The following is a 19614-nucleotide window of genomic DNA, read 5'->3' as shown; positions in this document are numbered from 1 at the left end:
GTGAAAGAGCCCCCAGGAAGATCTCTTCCTCCTTCTGCCACGGAAGTCACAGTAAAAACACAGCCATCCAAGAGAAAGCCGGTTCTCACCAGGCACAGATCTGTCAGCATCTTGATCCTAAGCCTCCCAGCCTCCAGAACTTTGAGAAATAAATGTTTGTGGTTATAAACCACCCCATTAATGGTATTTTGGTTATAGCAGCCGGAACAGACTAAGACAGCATAGAGAAGCCAACTATTCAAGTCACGTGGTACACGCAGTATTGATGAAAAGATGTACCAGATTCCGGAAGAGCACCAAAGGCTTGTCTGGAAGAGTTCGTGGAGATGGTGGTGGCTGTACCGAGTCTTGAAGAATGATCAGGAAAGTGGACCCTGGAAAATGGCTCATCACTGCTGGAGCTAAGGTTCCTGCAGGGAAGGGGGAGGTAGAAAGGGTGGGAATGTTGGCAGAGGCAGATTGCAGGGGCCCTTGATTGTCACGCCAAGACCTCTGATATTAGGTAATGCATGGTGAAGATGATTCTAGAATCATTTCTGAGGACAAAAATACCATGCCATTATTCATTTGCCTTGGAAATAAATGTTCTCTCATCAGAAAGGTAGAATTATAGTTTGTTTATTTTTAACAAAATTGATTTTTTTTCAAACCTCCCATCTCTTTGCCAATAAACTATTGTGCCACTGATGCTGCTTCATAAGCCAGTGCCTGTGCTAGCTGGAGTGTAATAATTGTTTTTCCTCTTGGACTGACTGAAGCATTGGTCTGTGAGGCAGAAGTTCAGGTTCAAATTAAATGGCATTTGTTCTTATTTAGGCCCACCTGTTCTGAATATTTACAAAGCTGGGGGAAAACGTGAACCAGGACAGTCTGTGATGGTGTTAGGTTGGGGGACAGATCCCCCTGGTAGAGAAAGTGTATGTCTGCATACGCACCCCTCCCAGGAGTCTTTCCAGACCTAGACCTAGGGAGCATTTCTTTCTTTGTTTTTTTTTTTTGTTTTGTTTTTTTTGTCTTTTGTCTTTTGTCCTTTTAGTTCTGCACCCAAGGTATATGGAGGTTCCCAGGTTAGGGGTCGATTTGGAGCTATAGTGCTAGCCTACACCACAGCCACAGCAACGCAGGATCCAAGCTGCGTCTGCCACCTACACCTCAGCTCATGGCTATGCTGGATCCTTGACCCACTGAATGAGGCCAGGGATCAAACCCGCATCCTCATGGATGCTAGTCGGGTTGTTAACCACTGAGCCATGACAGGAACTCCTTAAGAGAGCATTTCCCGGAGTTCCCGTCATGGCGCAGTGGTTAACGAATCCAACTAGGAACCATGAGGTTGTGGGTTCGATCCCTGGCCTCGCTCAGTGGGTCAAGGAACTGGCATTGCCATGAGCTGTGGTGTAGGTTGCAGACTCGGCTTGGATCTGGCGTTGCTGTGGCTCTGGCATAGGCCGGTGGCTACAGCTCTGATTAGACCCCTAGGCTGGGAACCTCCATATGCTGTGGGAGCGGCGCTAGAAAAGCCAAAAAAAAAAAAACAATTTTCTCAGTGTTCTTTTCAGGATCCTTCCCATCTTCACCTGGTATGATCCTTTCTCCTTGCCTAGGGGGCTGTTCCAAAAGCAACATCATTTGGTGCATCCCATTCAGGGCCTTAGGAAGTTCCTAGGCCTCGGGGACCAAGGACCTGGGCCCCATCCCAACTCTGAGCCCTTGTGTCCTCCTTCCTAAAATGAGTAGCATCTTGTGAGGTGGCAGAGAGAATTAAGTGAGGTCCCGTGTAAAGGCTCTAAGAACTTGTCACAGCACAGTGTGGACAGTTATTCATTCTCAGGGAGTTCCTGTTGTGGCTCAGCAGTAATAAACCCGACTAGCATCCAGGAGGATGCGGGTTCAATCCATGGCCTCACTTAATGTTGCCATGAGCTGTGGTGTAGGTTGCACATGAACCTGGGATCTGGCATTGCTGCGGCCGTGGCCTACGCCGGCAGCTATAGCTCTGATTTGACCCCTAGCCTGGGACCTTCCATATGCCATGGCTGTGGCCCTAAAAAACGAATAAATTAGATAAAAAGCATCTGACCTGCCTCCGTCATCTGCCATACCCTCCAAGTGCACCCACAGGGTGGTACTGACAGAATTCATATTTGCTCAAAACAGTATCACAGCCAGGAACACAGGCCATGCTAGGAACATGGGGCCGAAGAGCTCAGATTAAGAGCTGATCCTGACCTTGGGTGACAGGGAGAGGGCTGGTGCCTCCTGCAGGTTCCTGTGAAGATGAAACAAGCAATGCCTAGAAAGTGGTTTTCTTGGATATCCACGAATAAATGGCTGGTCCTGCCTCAGTGTGACAGGTGTTTGAGTCCAGCAGTGTTGAGAGCTCATACAGGCATGGGAGGGTTGGGCTTAAGGGAAGGCTAATAACACAAGAACAGGGAGAGAAAAAGAGGGACTCATAGCATAGAAATGCAGAGAAATTGGAGGACAAGGAGAGAGTAAAGGAAGGAGGTTAACAGGCTCTAAAGGGAGGGTGGCCGGCAGCCCTGTAACACAGGGACAGTGACACTGGAAAAATGGATGGGGCGGTCATTGCCAGCAGGGGGTGTCATCTCCAGAGCCTCAGTCTCCTTTTGGGTGAAATGATGGGGAAGTGGGGTGGGGAGGGACCTGGGTGCAATGCCTTCTGGAGGAGCAGCATCCACCTCCTGCTTTCAGAAAACATGGGCTGATATCCAGGTGCCGTGCCTGGCACACCGGAGGCCATATAGTTCATCATCTATATGGAGTCACCCATGAGAGTAAAAGAGGGAGCTATGGCCCATTATATATGTACCACAGGGGAGCAGGGTAAGTGGGGACTCTCCAGGGCAGGCTGCTTTTTGTGACTCCTGCATATAGTTATTTCCCAAGTAAACAGCTCCTGCCCCTAGGATTCATTAATGGGAACCACACAGTTCAAGGCACTCATCCAATTCTTTTTTTTTCTTCTGAAAAAAGTCCAGTTTGGAGAAAGAAAAGCCTGATACCTAAAAACAGAATGTGTCCACTGATGAGAAGGTTAGAGTCAGGATGTGGGGTTGCCAGAGCAATACAGGGAATTCCATTAAATTTGAACTTCAGATAAGCAATAAATCATTTTTTAGTGCAAGTGTGCATTGGATATACTTACTTGTAAAAATCACATATTGTTTGTTGAAATTCAAACTTAGCTGGGCATCTTGGTTTTGTTTTGTTTTTGTTTTTGACAAATATGGCAGTCCTACCAAGACAGAATACATGTTTCTATGGATTTAACTATTCAATTAAATAAAGGGCTATTTGCTGACAATTTTCTCTCTGCCAGGATATGTGCTGGATGCCGGGGTGGCAAGGGAACAAGACACAGTTCCTGCCACCATCTCAAAGGCCAGTGAGGGAGGAAGTAGAGAGGAACTAAGCAGGCATTTATTGAGCACCTAGTAAGATCTGGTTGCCATTGACAAAGTGTCCTGTGTTATCTTAGTAATCTTTACAATCAGTGTTTTTCCAGTTTCACCATTGAGAGGATTAAGGCCCAAAGAAGTCATATGCCCAAGCTTTCAGAGTTGGTAAGTGATGAGTCAAGGTTAAAACCCAGGTCTGCTCTTTCCAACGAAAATATACTTTATAAACACATACAAAAAGTGCAACATCGAAAGACTGTGACAGGAGTTCCCATTGTAGCTCAGTGGTAATGAACCTGCCTAGTATCCATGAGGATGTGAGTTCGATCCCTGGCCTTGCTCAGTGGGTTTAGGATCCAGTGTTGCATGAACTGTGATGTAAAGTTGCAGACTCGTCTCAGATCTCATGTTGCTGTGGCTGTGGCGTAGGACGGCAGATGCGGCTCAGATTCAACCGCTAGCCTGGGAACTTTTATATGTCGCAGGTGTGTCCCTAAAAAGCAAAAGAGAACAAAACAAAAACAAGCAAAAACTGTGAGACCACATAGGAGAGAAAGAGAGAAAGAGTGAGAGAGATGAACTTTATGTAACCTGGGAGTTGTTCTCACCAACTTCTTTTAGTTTCAGGTCAAATGACTTCATCATAAAAGGAGAGAAGTTACTATGAGGAAACCCAGGAACTGGGGTCGTGGTTGGAAAACCGTGGGGAGCTGAGGCTCCTCTACGCTGCTCTCTCCGTGTCTCCCTGAGCCTCACCGTCTCTCTCTGGGCATCTCCCCTTCTCACTCCTGGCTGCCTTCTCTGCTAGTCAGAGGCTCTGCTTCATCAGAACTCTGGCCTGTGCACCGTCAGGATGGTACCTTAGGGCCCAAATCTATTTCCAGGCTTTTAGTCTCAGTTCTCACTAGCAGACGTTTCAGTATTTCAAAGTTTCTAGTTAATTTTTTAAAAACAGTTGTACATACCATAAGAGTCACTTATTTCCTAATTTAACTTTGCAACAGATTGTAAGTAGTTTATGAATGAGTTGCCCTTGGTCAAGAGCTCATCCCTAGGCCATGGACCCACCTCTGGCCCAATAGCTCATGTGACTGTCCTCTGAGTGGGTGCTGAAGGTTGAACAGTTTCAATTAGGACTGTGGACCTTGGAGTTCCTGTCGTGGTTCAGTGGTTAACGAACCTAATATCCATGTGGACGAGGGTTCAATCCCTGGCCTCACTCAGTGGGTTAAGGATCCGGTGCTGCCTTGAGTTGTGGTGTAGGTTGCAGATGCAGCTCTGATTTGACTCCTAGCCTGGGAACCTCCATATGCTACAGGTGCAGCCCAAAAAAGATAAAAGACAAAAAAAGGGGGGGGATTGTGGACCTTTATTATATATTCCTATGTGCGATATAGATGGGTTTTAAGAGGAGAGGACACTGGATATGGGCCTGGAAGGACAGGTTAGAAGCAAAAAAAGAAAGCAAGAACATTCTAGCCAAGGGATGTGTGCAAATGCAGAGGTGCCCAAAACAGGAATGAACAAGGACAGTGAGGGGTTTGGAGAGCCTGGAGCGCAGGGTCCTGGATGAGAAGGCAGGTGGTGTAAGCTGAATGTCAGCCTCTGGGTTTATAGTGTGGCTGTTTGGGTGGATACACATTGGCAGTTCAATGAGATTGTACTTCTGGGTGTGAAAGATGGATGGGACTGGTTTGGGCATCCTGAGTTTGAGGGGCCTATAGAGCATCTGTATTGGGAGGGTTCAGAAGATGTTTGGATACAGAGTTAGGAACTTATGGTCATCTTCACCCCAAACTTGCTATGAAGTTCCCCCCAAATCTGGGCTTTTAGAAGACCTTGATGCTGAGCTGAAGCCTGTGCAGCCGGAAAATAGAGCCATTCCTCCAAAGATACCTGCTCAAACCATCTGGAGGGTGGACACACCCACTTCTGCATTGTTGATTCTGTCCAAAAGCAACCATCTGTGTACCTTATGAGGAAGTGGGGAGCAGCAGAAATCTGACATGCTTTATGTGAAATCGCTGCTTAGCCAGCATGTTTAGATATTAAACATTGAAAAGAAAAAATATGACCTGCCATAAATTCTCATTACACACATTATTGCCTTAATAGTATGAGCACAGATAGGCCCCTATGGAATTTTCTGATTTGTCGTCAGTATTTAGTTTTAGATTTTGATTTGTTAATTTATTTATTGTTCTTCTTTCCATGTGTGCTTATGGTAAGCATTTTAGAAAATGGATACGTTTTCTGAAAGGTAGAAAAGAAAAATTGCCATGAATACCACTACTCAAATAGAAACCACTTTTAGCAGTTTGGAGTATGTACTTCAACTTTCTTTCCTTTTTATAATTAAATCTTAATTTCTCAGTAATGCACACAGTTACACATCCAATGTACAGAAAAGTTTATCATAAGCAACTTGGCTCCATCTCAAACTCCTCACACTATCCCACTTCCCAGAAGGAACCTATTTTAGTGGATTCTGCCTCCCGTGGTGCTTGCCTCCATGGCTCATGATCTGTCCAATATGCTGACCACTAGCCATAAAACTAATTAAAAGTACACAAAAATAAAAATTCAGCTTCTCAGTCTCACTAGCTACGTTCAATACTCAATAGCCAGGTGAAGCCAGAAGTTACCATATTGGGCAGAGCAGACACAGGACGTTTCCTTTATCAAAGAAACTTTTTTGGGCAGTGCTACTCAAGATAAAAATATCCTTTAACGAAAGAGACAGCAGGAGTTCCCGTCATGGTGCAGTGGTTAATGAATCCGACTAGGAACCATGAGGTTGCGGGTTAGATCCCTGGCCTTGCTTGGTGGGTTAAGGATCCGGTGTTGCTGTGAGCTGTGGTGTAGGTTGCACACTCGGCTCGGATCCCGAGTTGTGTGGCTGTGTCTGTGGCATAGGCCAGTGGCTACAGCTCCGATTCGACCCCTAGCCTAGGAACCTCCATATGCTGTGGGAGCGGCTCTAGAAAAGGCAAAAAAAAAAAAAAAAAAAAAAGGAAAGAGACAGCAGTTTATTAGTCTCATATACTTATAGCCTGAAGGAGGAGGACACTGCATGTCACACAGAGCAACAAGAGGCTTGTGCTTGGGAACAGAGTGAACACCAGGAGATAAGCTTTGTTGTATGAAGAGGATAGAATAATCTAGCCCTGTGGGAGGATGTGATTGGCTTTGTTTATTTGTTTTCTTCCGATTCTCTCTCTCTCTTTTTAAAAATTTTTAAGTTTTTATTAAAAAATTTTTTTAGTGTTATTTCCCCAATACAATTTTTTTTCTACTGTACAGCAAGGTGACCCAGTTACACCTACATGTATACATTCTTTTTTCTCCCATTATCATGCTCCATCATAAGTGATTAGACATAGTTCTCAGTGCTACACAGCAGGATCTCATTGCTAATCCATTCCCAAAACAATAGTTTGATCTATTAACCCCAAGCTCCCGATCCCTCCCTCCCTCCCCCTCCCCCTTGGCAATGACAAGTCTAATTGAAATGAATTCGTCAGCGAGAGGACCTTGATCCCAGTCTTTCTTGGAGAAGAAATTAGGAGACCAAGATTATGAAGCAAGTGTGAGTTTATGAAGAGCACAGCACATATGAAGAAGCACACACGGGTGAGCTTGCCAAATGAGCTGCACACAGTAGTGGCGGTTTAGACTGCTTTTATGCCGTCCTCCGGGTTGTCAGGGGTAGGGTGATGCTTCTAGCCAACTATCCTGTTTGTGCCCATATTTGGTCTGACTTAGGGTCCTTCCTGGTGGGCATGAGCATCTTTTATCAAGATGGATTTCAGGAGTCCCCACAGTGGCTCAGCAGTTAACGACCCGACTAGTATCCATGGGGCACAGGTTCGATCTCTGGCCTCGTTCAGTGGGTTAAGGATCCGGTGTTGCTGTGAGCTGTGGTGTAGGCTGCAGATATGGCTTGGATCTCAAGTGGCTGTGACTCTGGCCAGAGGCTACAGCTCCTATTGGAACCCTAGCCTGGGAACTTTCATATGCTGCTGGTGCGGCCATAAAACAAAAACAACAACAAAAGCCAAAAAAAAAAAAAAAAAAAAAGATGGATTTCAGGATGAACATTTCTAGGAGGTTGGCAGAATATATCACAGGCTGAAGACCCTTCTCTCCTTTGGCTCCCTCCCTAGATTGAGGACCTTTTCTGTGCATGGAAGTCCCTCTCATCCGAAGGAGAGTGAGAGGAAATTGTGGTCTTTCACCTGCCAGGGTCTAATGCTCCTGCAGGTGTCTTAATCTTAAAATGTCATCAGGAGACTGACCTCAAGCCACTCAACCTGGGACCCAGCTATCTCCTAGCTCAGAAATATAGTTAATTTACAATGTTGTGTTAGTTTCAATGCTGTGTTTAGCACAGTGATTCAGTGATTCAGTTACACCCACACACACACGCGTTTTTTTCAGGTTCTTTTCCCTTATAGATCATTTTATTACAAAATATTGAATATAGTTCCCTGTGCTATACAGTGGGTCCTTATTGGTTATCTATATTCACATACATTTTTAACAAACTTTTTAGAAAAATTAAAGATACAGAAAAGCATATCTTCATAAATATAAATCTTTTTTTTTTTTTTGTCTTTTTGTCTTTTTAGGACCACACCTGTGGCATATGGAGGTTCCCAGGCTAGGGGTCTAATCGGACTGTGGCCACCGGCCCATGCCAGAGCCACAGCAACGTCAGATCCAGGCCTCATCTGCGATCCACACCACAGCTCACGGCAATGCCAGATCCTCAACCCACTGAGCGAGGCCAGGGATCAATCCTGCCACCTCATGGTTCCCAGTCGGATTTGTTTCCACTGTCCCACGACAGGAACTCCCATAAATATAAATCTTAAGACTTATCGCAAAGTGACTAATCTAGGTAAATACCTCCACAGACCAATACATAGAATATTATGGGGAACCCAAATGCCCTCTCATGCTTGCCTTCAATTACTAAGTACTCTCTCAGTATCGCAACATCTATGGGCATGGTTTTCGCCTGGCAGTTTTTAGTATCTGGGCTTCTTTTAGTGTAAATTATGAACGTGGGAAACATCTGTATTTTGTGAAGGAGAGTTCATTCATTGGAATAGTATTGTTGTGGAGTTTGCTCTGTATGAATACAGTAAAGTTTCTTTATTCTGCTATTTTAGAGACATTTGAGTTGTTTGCAGTTTGAGGCTATTATGAATAATGTAGCTGTGAACATTCTTGTGCATATCTTTTGAAATGCATGCATACAGATTTCTGTTAGGTGCAAACGTAGGAGCAGAGTTTCTGGGTCACAGGTATGCATGTGCTCATCTTTATTAGATCTTCCCAAGGAGCTTGTACTTGTTCATACCTAGCAGTATTTGAAAGTATCAGCAATTATTCCATATCCCCAGTTATGGATGAAGAACTTTTGACATTCTAACAATTACATCATTATCTTTAAATTTGCATTTCCCTGATAACTTTTGAAGTTTAACATCTTTTTAGATATCGATTGACCATTTGGATATTTTCTTTTTATCATGTGTCTGAGTCTCTTGCCTATTTTACTACTGGACTGATTTTTCTGTCTCTTTTTAAAAAATTGATTTGTAGTTATTTTTAATATTTTATGGATATAAGCCCCCTTTCACTTACAAGAATTCTCAGACATTAGTTTTCCAATATCTTTTGATGAAGAAATAGCTCATGATTTGGGGATAGCCGAATATACTAGTCTTTATGGTTAATGCTTTTTGTGTCTTAGCTAAGAAATCTTTCTCCACCATAAGGTCATGAATATATTCTGGAAGCTTTATCATTTGATTTTCCACATTTACGTCCATAACTGAGATGGAATTTATTTTTATGTGTGCTATGAGGTAGGAATCAAATTTCATTTTTTTCAACATGGAAGCCAATTGGATCCATATAATTTAGTTTAAAAAAACTATCCTTTCTCTTTGCTTCTCAGTGTCACCTTTGTCACAAATCTCACACACACACACACACACACACACACACACACACACACACACACACACACACAGCTAAGTTTCTGAGTTCTCTGACAAGAGGTGATAAACTAAGGCCAGCTGACTGTTTTTGTAAATGAGGTTATTTTGTAACACAGCCATGCCACCTGTATTGTCTTGGCTGCTTTCAGGCTACAGCAATATGTTGGGGTCGTTGTGACAGATCATGTGACTTGCAAAGCCTAAATAGTTTTTACTATCTGGACCTTTTCAGAAAAAGTATATGACCTCTGCTTTCTGTTCCTTTTTTTTAAAAAAGAAATTATTCTTTCACTAATGCTACGCTGTAGCTTTACCATCAATCTTGATTTTTGATGGCATAAGCCTTCCAATTTTGTTTTTCTTCAAGATTTTCTTGACTGTTCTTGAGCCTTTGTATTCCCCTTCAGACATGTCTTGACTATAAAAATGTTCTTATACAAACTACATAGAAAGTTTTGTAATTTGTTTTATAAATTACTTAATATATAGTGGAAATCTTGCCGTGATAATGGAGGTTCTTCTGCAAAATTATTTTTAATGACTTTGTAATGTTCAGTTATTTAGATAAATTATCATTTACTTAAACAAACACATTGCTTGGATATATGTCTTTATTATTTTTCTATCATTAAATTGTAAATTGCTTCTTTAACTTTTTCATACTCTTTTACCAAGTAATTCCATTTATAGAAATTGAACCAAAGTAAATTATATTAAATGAAAAAAATGCATGAAGATGTTTATCACAGCATTATTTATAATGATGAAAAATTAGAAATGATCAATTCAGTGACACTTGGTAAATGGCTAATTATGGTAAATCCACTTGTTAGAATATTGTGCAATTGTTTAAAATAATGCTCAAGGAGACTGGAAAATTATTATAGAATATTTTATTCCATAAATGATGTATATTCTTTAATTAGAAATATGAAACTCTAGCCCTTAGGAAAACGTCTAGAAGGATATACATCAAATCAAAGTTAGTTAATACCAGGGAGTAGCATTTGCTAGGGGAGGGGAGGGCTAAGTACTATATTCATTTTTGTCTTGCTTGAATATTTTATAGAACTTATGGAAAAAACTTTTGAAAATCTTTTTTAAAAATAGATTGCATGATGCATGAAATGATAAAATGGCAATGCCCTAAGGAAAAGATAAGCCTTCTGTAAAAAGCAATGCTAAAGACTTGCTTAGTTTTAAGCAAGTGCATGAACAGAGTCTAAGATTTAAAAGGAGATGGAAACATCCCAGCTTGGCAAAAGAATAAAGCACAGGAGCACGGAACTCCCAGTTAGACCAGAATTACTCCCTAAGTCACACTGGATACCCTAATTACCAGCTCCTAGTGAACACAGACTGGAGACTGTGGGTCCTTGGAGACCGGAGGATACACTCAGAGTAAAGTGCATGTGGTTCTCATTTCCAATCATGGGCTCAAGGCAATCTTAGAAGAGACTGGATGTGACAATGGAAAATACATTCCCTGGGGCTCACCTGTGAGCATCTTATGGGACCATCAAAATAGTCCAGCATCTAGCGGATGGGGTGGGAATTTTCTCTGAAGAGATAAATATCCCAGTAGCCAGTCATCTCGGGAAATGTTCATGAGGTGGGTCTTTGGACTAGTAGAGAAAGAAACCTCTCCCTTCCCTCCCACAATTGTAGCCAGGTATCTCCAAGCCTAGACACTGAGGGAAGCCTGGGGAAATTCTAGGAGTGGATGTAACCCATCTCTGGCCGAAAAGAGGCAGATGGGATGGAGCAGCAACGTGGTGTAGTTAGTGGTGACAGCAGCAGCAATAGAACAGAAGGGTGGCACCTACAGTAGCCAACATCCACATCTGGAGGCAGTGTTTGCAAGACCAGACCTCTGACCTCAGAGGGCTCCCGTCTAGGATCAATACTTCTCCACACCCTTAGATGTTGGACTCTCCTCATTGCACCCAATTTGGGTTGTGCTGCCCTGCATAATAATGATGGGTAAGAGTTTCATTCATCAGCAACAAGCCAGAGAGTCCTACAAAATGACTCCATTAGCCCTGACAAGCTGCCAGCCCTTCTCTTCCCTCTTCGCCAGGAAATTAATGAGACCATTTATTGGAAGGTAGAATACCAACCCCTGTGTTTTGAAGTGTCGTGGGTCAAACTGTACACACTTTCCTACACTTATGCTTCCATCAGGAAGGAGGAGAGGAGAAAGACCCTGGTTATGTGCCATGTATTCTTTCCATATGTTATTTCTCTTTTCACAAAACATCTTGGAAAGCAGGTAGTATTATTAACTCCTTTTCACAGAGACGGAAAATGAGATAGAAAATGGTTAAGACAAAAATGACACCCATGGTATAGAGTGGCAGAGTGAGAATTTGAGCAAATTTGTCAAGCCCCAAAGTTTATCTTGTATCTTTTTATTATAGCATCCACCTTTCTTGTTTATTGTTGCACTTGTTGTTTTAAGTGCACATAAAGCACCTAAAAGAATACCTGGCAAATAGCAAGCGTTCTATAAATATTTGTGACTCCTCCTGGGATTTTACTGTGAGGTCAGGGTTGGGCACTAATTTCTAAGCCTGAATTGCAGCAATTCACCTTTGCTGGAAAAAAATATAGAAGCCCAGAAGTTGTGACTGAGTGAAGGAAGTTTCCATGCCTGTGGCTGAAGTCCTGAATCTAAGGGTGTAGCGTCCTGTCAGATCTATTTATACAAAATAGAAGATGAAGATCCAACTTTGCTAAAACAGGATGCATGCAGTGGATTAAGCGCTTTAAACATGCAAAGCAGGTTTTAGAACTTATTGAACTCTTTTCTTAATTAAGCAAATCTTTTATCCAACCAAGGACAGGAAGGTTCATGAGTTTCTGGTGATCTCTGTGATTTCCACTATTGGTGGCTCAGCAAGCAAAAAGGACTCCTTCTTGGCAGGCAGTTGGGTTCTTCTGAGGTTCTGGAAAGGGCAGAAACAGCAGAAGGGAGCAAGTCTGAAACTAGGCAGTGAATGACTGGTCGACACAAGAACCATCTCCAAACAGGCTCCTTTTCGAAGCGAAGCATGAGATACGGCAGCGAGGGTCTCTGCTGAGTGAGGGCCCCTCCCATGGATCTTAGCTTCTCTTTCCTTTAGAGGGGCTCCCACTTAGCTCCACATGCCATCACTCTCTAATCCCCTGGGGGTGTCACCACCATCTTTGAAGGCTGGCCTTGACGAAATGGAAATATCTTTTAAGGCAGTCAGACTTCCCAAAGAGACTTTACTAAATAGTAAGAACAAAAAGGGGAAAATTAGAAAGTGCCAGCAGCATCAAAAATAGACTTTGAAAATGATGTTTTACACTTGCTCCTTTTATTCTATTCTATGTGGCCTCTCATGTTTTACGCTTGCTCCTTTTATTCTATTCTATGTGGCTTCTGGCTCCAAAGGTTTGCTTCATTTCACATGCCCTGCGTGTCTTCCCTCCTGCGCATGTGCCGGGCTGCCTCCACCACCCACAAACCTGCTTCTCAGACATCCTTGAGCTGCCAGGGAAAATGCCCCACTTCCCTGCCAGCGCTCCCTTTAGTCTAGTCTCTGGTATGAGGGCACGGCCTTGCCCCCTCCCCAGCTGGCCAGTTTGATAACACACTCACAAAAGAAACTTACTCTTCAGATGAGAACCCTGTTTCCTACTCACAGAAGTAGGCTTTGTCCACTTAGATTCCAATGGCATAATATCTCAAACACCAAACAATGCCCTCTTTATCAGACACAGAGTAAGAGAAATATAACTTTTTACACAGAGGCATCATGATTTTAGCAAAGACTTTTTTTCCCGATTCAGTTCCTGGTGATGCCAAATCACACTCTCAGGTCCTATAAACCACTTTCTAAGTGTTGATGAGCTTTTCTTCAATGTTAGGGAGTGTCCGCCTTTAGCTAGGCAGTGAAGAGTCTTTTATTTGTGGTTTTTACATTACTCAGGAGACACAAGTTTCCTGGGATTTTGATTAAGAATTCCAAACTGTCAGTAATGGAATTTTCATTAGCAAATATCACAGGCAGCTCCAGACACAGCATGAGTTCTGTGTGTGTTCATACTGTGAGTGTGGGGGTGTTTTGTTTTGTTTTGTTTTTGGCTATGCCCGCCACATGCAGACGTTCCTGGGCCAGGGATTGAACCCGTGCCACAGCAGCAACCCAAGCCACTGCAGAGACAACCCTGGATCTTTAACCCAGTGTGCCACCAGGGAACTCTCCTGAGTGTTTATGTGCTCTATAAGCAGACAGCAAAGACCAGTCGTTAAGGGTAATGAGAGACAGCTCCCCCTTCTGTCTGCAAAGTCACTCTCGATGGATATCTGTTCAAATGGAAATCGCCATGGCTCTTGTGAAACAACAGCATACAGTGACCAGTGACCGTAGAAGATATCCCATGATTAAAATATAGCTGGAGCAGGTGTAAACAAAGATGACTGAGATAAGAATGAATTACAAAGAAATTAAAAATGCAAGAGTAGAGGACTGACAAGCAGACGCAGCATTGCAGAAAATCAGATCGGTGATGCAGAGAACAAATTGCAGAAGGTCTCCCAAGAGGCAGAGAAAAAAAGAACAAAGAGGAAAACAGAAGAAATGATATGATTGCTATGAAAAGTAGAAAAAAAAAAAAAGAACTTATCTAAGAATGATGGATGTCCTTGATTAAAAAACTGGAACAGAAACACTAATCAAAGACACTTTGAAGAAAACTTGCCAAAGCTAAAAACCAAACAGGTCTTTATATTTTGAAGAAACACTTTATTTTTATTTATTTATTTATTTATTTATGCCTTTTCTGGGGCTGCTCCCGTGGCTTATGGAGGTTCCCAGGCTAGGGGTCGAATTGGAGCCACAGCCACCAGCCTACGCCAGAGTCACAGCAATGCCAGATCTGAGCCGCGTCTGCGACCCACACCACAGCTCATGACCATGCCCGATCCTCAACCCCTTGAGCAAGGCCACGGATCAAACCTACAACCTTATGGTTCCTAGTCGGACTCGTTAACCACTGCGCTACGACGGGAACTCCAAGAAACCCTTTATTTTGAATAATTCTAGATTTATAGGAAAGTTGTAAACACAGAGTTCCTGTATACCCTTTCCCCCCTAAAGTTGACACCTTCCATAATCATGGTACATTTGCCAAAACGAAGAAATTGGCATCGGCACAGGACAGTTAACTACAGACTATGAACATTTTTACCAAGTTTTTCACTCGTATTCTTTTACTGTTCCAGGATCCAATCCAGGACACCACACTGCATTTAACCTTTATATTTTTATAAAAATTGAATTGCAGTAGGAGACCATAGCATGGAGCTATCTATTTGAGCTTTTCAAAAGAGGTCACTCCTCAGGCCTCAGCCTGTCTCATTCCCAACTTCCCCCACCTCCAATTTTTCAATACCTCCTGCGTTTTCTCCTTGCCCTTCAGACCTGACATGCACAATGACCTCTGAACTCCTATTAATGATGACTTTATTCTCCATGCGCACTCAGTGGCCTCAGGTAGTGTCCCTCTCTGTCCCCTGTTCTATTCCTAGCACCCTCTCACCCTGTCTCCCTCCTCAAGGGCACCCCACCGCCCCCCAGCCTCCCCAGAATTTCTCTGCTACTATGTATTCAAGCTGAAAAGACAATTTAGGTCTGGAGAAGGCAAAGGAAAAATGAAAAATCAAAACCACTTCTCTCTGCATGCAACTCAATCTGCCTCCCTCTTCCCCTTGATAAATGTTAGGCCCTTTGAAAATGCCATTTTTTCTGTTTCGTGAGAGAAAATTCTCCACGGCTGGGTGTGTGGGGGTGGTTCTGTGCTGGGTACAGGCCTCTACGTTCACTGCAGCCTGGGCTCAACCTACACTCATCAGCTTTCCAGAGGCGATCACACTTGGGAATGCCCACCCATGCTAACAGGCTCTCCAGGTGGAAATAAAATCAGAACAGCGATTCACTAATCTATAAGGAGCAATACTCCCGGTGGGCAAAGCTGTCCTTGTGTAGACCTGACCAGCCAGCTCCATAGGAGCCAAATTATTGGATGGCTGCTTGTGGGTGTGGGAGCAGAACAAGGGAGTTATGGAATCTGAAATTTTAGTGGCATCAGGCCCTGAAAAACCAATGCTCCCATTTCCCTAAGGAGGACAGGCTTGTCTGGTGGTTTAGGCACTTACCCCGCCTGGCTGGGCACTCTCTCCTCTGGGCACTGTTTGGACAGCTCTGTGCTTCCATAGCTGCCCAGTTGTTTGGTTCTTGCAAATGTCCTCTAGATGTGACCATACTTTCCCTCCATTCTTGACTGGGTCTGGGAGTCATGCAGGCTCATTAAGCTACTCACGATTCTGGAGTTCCTGTCGTGGTTCAGAGGAAAACAATCTGACTAGAATCTGTGAGGACACAGGTTTGACCCCTGGCCTCGCTCAGTGGGTTAAGGATCTGGCCTTGACATGAGCTGTGGTGTAGGTTGCAGATGCAGCTGGGATCCCACATTGCTGTAGCTGTGGTGTAGACCGGCGGTTACAGCCCTGATCAGACCCCCAGCCTGGGAACCTCTGTCTGCGGCACATGCAGCCCTAAAAAGACAAAAAATAAAAATAAAAATAAAAAGCTACTCATGGTTCTGATCAATTGTATGGGAACCTGAATTTTAACCCTCAAAGACTCACTTACTTCCAAGTCCCTGTGTGTATGTCTGTATGTGTATCTGTGTATGTATTATATGTGTGTGTGTGTGTGTGAGTACGTGTACATGTGATTGTGTCGCTTAGTGTCATGTATGCTGTCTCCGTTTCCTTGAATGTAGCTCTCCCCGACCCCAGCGGAGCGGGCAAGACCACAGGCAGAACAATAGAAACCCCCTACCCTGACGTGCCAGGCCCGGGCCAGGCAATAGATACAGCAACCACCTAAATAGGTCCTGGTCCCTGCCCTCCTGGAGCTTGTGGTCTAGTAGGGATTCTGCCGTTAATAAAATAACCACCCAGGAGTTCCCATTGTGGCACAGTGGAAATGAATCTGACTAGTATTCATGAGGATATGGGTTTGATCCCTGACCTCGTTCTGTGGGTTAAGGATCTGGCATTGTTGTGAGCTGGGGTGTAGGTCACAGATTGGGCTCGGATCCCACGTTGCTATGACTGGGGTGTAGGCTGGCAGCTGTAGCTCTGAGTCGACCACTAGCCTAGGAACATCCATATGCTGTGGGTGCAGCCCTAAAAAACAAAACAAAATAAAATAAAATAAAATAAAATAAAATAAAATAAAAAGTAACCACCCAGATCACAGTTAGAACCTTTAGCGAATGCTCTGAAGGACAAGGGCAGAGATGCATGGACACCTAAGAAAAACTTGCTCTAGCTCTGGAGGGCAGGTAGGATTTTCTTATGAGGTTTACACTGCTGTTTAAAGCTTGAGTAGAAGTTAACTAGAGGAAACAAGGAGGAGAGAGCGCTGGGCATCTTCCAGACCCACTCTCCTCCCTTCTTGGTCCTGCTCTGTGACCCTCTAGGCTGACTGCCCGGGAGAGCGCCACAGACCTGCCTGTCCCCTTGGACTGTCCGCTGGGCAGCCCTAGAAGGGAGGAGCATGAGGTCAGGACTGGGGCTCCTATACCCTGACTCCTTCCCTGTGGAATTGCCTCGGGAGGAAACAGGGGCTGGGTCCTATAAGCAAAAGTTATTCTTCCTGAGCTTTCTCTATCCAGCTGTGCTGCCCTTGAACCCAGGAGAGAGGCCCCCTGCCATGGAGCTTTAATGCTCAGGTCAGCCCCTGGAGCTGCATCACTGCCCATGGTGCTAAGAGGCCCTGCCCCTCCATGCTGCGTGTCCACATCCATCTCTCTTCCTCAGTGTGGGCAGCACCCACGGTGCTCTGAGCCCCAGGCCTCAGGGCTTGGTCAGAGGATGTGGGGTGCATGTGTGGTCACATGTGGTTATAGGCAGAGGTAGGGGTGGGCTGTGAGCCAGGGGCTCGGGCCCAGATGTTTCCCTTCTGCCATGTCATCTGAACACAGAAGGCTGAGCAGTGGGAGATGTCTAAATTCAAACCTGGTCTTCCAGGTTGTTCAAAAGGTTTCTTTGCCAAGGTCAACAGATAGAATATATTTTGTTTAGCAGTTTGTTAGTTTGAGTTATGACTTTTGAATATTTAGACATGCGGTTTGGGAGGTCTCCAAGTGTTCTTATCCTGCACCCACAAGTGTGTGGGAAGAGCTGCATCCAGAAACCACTCTATCCCTCCAGCTTGTCTCCTTGGGTTTCAGGGTAGGATGCCGCAGGCACAAATTCCCTGTGCGTCCCCTGCACCTGCACCTCTGTAAAGGGCTCCTTGCAAATAGACCCTTTTTTGTGTTATGTGATTTTGAGTAGGCCATCGTCTCCTGTTGAGATCCTGATTGGTTCAGCAGGTGTTAACAGGCAGAGGGAATAGCACGTGAAAGACACACACACACACACACACACACACACACAAAACACCCACAGTTTTCTGCTTATAGCATTCACTTCTCCTGTAATCCATTAGTTGTAGGAAGCAAGGTGGAGAGAGATGCTGAATGAAGCAGGAGGGCTAAGGGTTACTATGGCTGTTAAGCTAAAGTGTGTGTGTGCGTGTGTATATATGGGGAGAGGGATTCTGTACCTCAGCTCACACACTACTCCCCCCCAGCATTACAAAAAGCGAGTGCACACCAAGCCAGGCAGATGATGGCTGGCATGAGCTACCCCCTGGTGTCTTCAGATGCTCCCAGGATCCAGGCCATAGCCCATTGCTGGAACGAGGTGAAGGCAGTGCCAGCCTTCAATCTCTGAAGCCCCTCCCTGCAAGACAACTGGATTCCTATCCCCTCTTGACCCTGCCCTCAGGGACACCACTGCCCCAGTTTTGCTCACTTGGCCCCCCTCACTTCCCAAGTTTCCTGGGAAATAGGCAAATGCCCCCCCTCCTGAGCAAGTACCTGAAGCCAGCTCAGATGAGGTCACGTGCGCAAATGTTAACTGGGATACTGGACAAGCACCACTGGTGGTATAATCAAAACAGTTTTATCTCTGTCTCTCACAACCCTTTTGCAATTTATTCACCAGGGGCAAATCTCCCTGTGCCCAAGATGAAATCTCTGGCAGGCACACAATTATTCTGATCACTCTCAGGTAATAGATATCCCTAGGTCAATTTACATGGCAAACACAGTTTAATTTAGTAATTAGAATGCTCAGTCCTGGAGTTCCCATCATGGCGCAGCAGAAACGAATCCGACTAGGAAACATGAAGTTGCAGGTTCGATCCCTGGCCTCATTCAGTGGGTTAAGGATATGGCGTTGCCGTGAGCTGTGGTGTAGGTTGCAGATGTGGCTCAGATCTGGCATTGCTGTGGCTGTAGACTTCTAGCCTGGGAACCATCATATGCTGTGGGTACATCCCTGAAAAGACAAAACACACACACACACACACACACACACACACACACACACACACACACACACACACACAAGAATGCTCAGTCCCAAACTCTAATCCTGATTTAACTCAGTGTCTTCTCCTTCCCTTCTCCCAATTGGTGCCGACTTTAGAATGGGAGACTGCAACGGGAAACATGGTGGTGATGTGGCTGGGTCCCCATCCCCATTCTCACTAGTCAATCTCCCCAGTCAGGGGAGGATGGAGTTGGCGGGGTAGGAAAGGTCTTGCTTGAAATGTGTACTCTTACCTGTGGGACTTCAGGGCTTCTCCAAGGAGATAAAACTCAAAAAGCATCTGGCCAAGATAAGAATTGCCGGACCCTTATCAGCCTACCTGTCTCACTAAAATTGTTAGAATGTTCCTATGGACCTCCCCATGCCAGCAACATGGCCTATTCCTTCCTGCACCCTACTGGGAAAGGTATTTGTCCCACTCCTCACTTCCTCCCCTTGATCGACATGGCCTACTCCTTCCTGTCCCCCACTAGAAAAGGTATGTAGCCCACTCCTTACCCTGCCCCTATAGGGGCAACATATGCCTGCAACCAACCGGCAAGTGTATCAGGAGACCCCATTCTTCCCCAACCAATCAAAAATTGTATCAGAAGACTCCATTCTGCCCAACCAATCAGCAGGTCAACAAGTGTATGGCAGGACCACTCCTCATACTTCTTTGTCTTTGGGCTATAAAAACAGACATGACCATGCT

General features: G+C 44.6%; 1 long non-coding RNA gene across 3 annotated transcripts in view; it reads left to right on the top strand.

The window, feature by feature from the left end:
• LOC146405370 (uncharacterized) overlaps positions 1-19614 on the top strand; it is a 105026-nt gene that overhangs the window by 69604 nt on the left and 15808 nt on the right. Inside the window, exon 4 of one of the 3 annotated variants that reach the window (XR_014837273.1) lies at positions 202-600. The exons of 1 other annotated variant lie outside the window; for it this stretch is intronic. This is a non-coding gene — a long non-coding RNA (uncharacterized LOC146405370). Of the gene's footprint in view, positions 1-198; positions 601-19614 lie in introns of those variants that run through there. One more of the 3 variants, XR_014837272.1, reaches the window with a different exon arrangement.

The sequence above is a fragment of the Sus scrofa genome, chromosome 2 (assembly GCF_054392235.1).
Source record: "Sus scrofa isolate SSC_HxYL_T2T_F1_AM1 chromosome 2, Sscrofa_HxYL_maternal_Yorkshire_Landrace_v2.0, whole genome shotgun sequence".
Classification (NCBI taxonomy): Eukaryota; Metazoa; Chordata; class Mammalia; order Artiodactyla; family Suidae; genus Sus; species Sus scrofa.
This window is presented reverse-complemented; position numbering and strand designations above follow the sequence as displayed.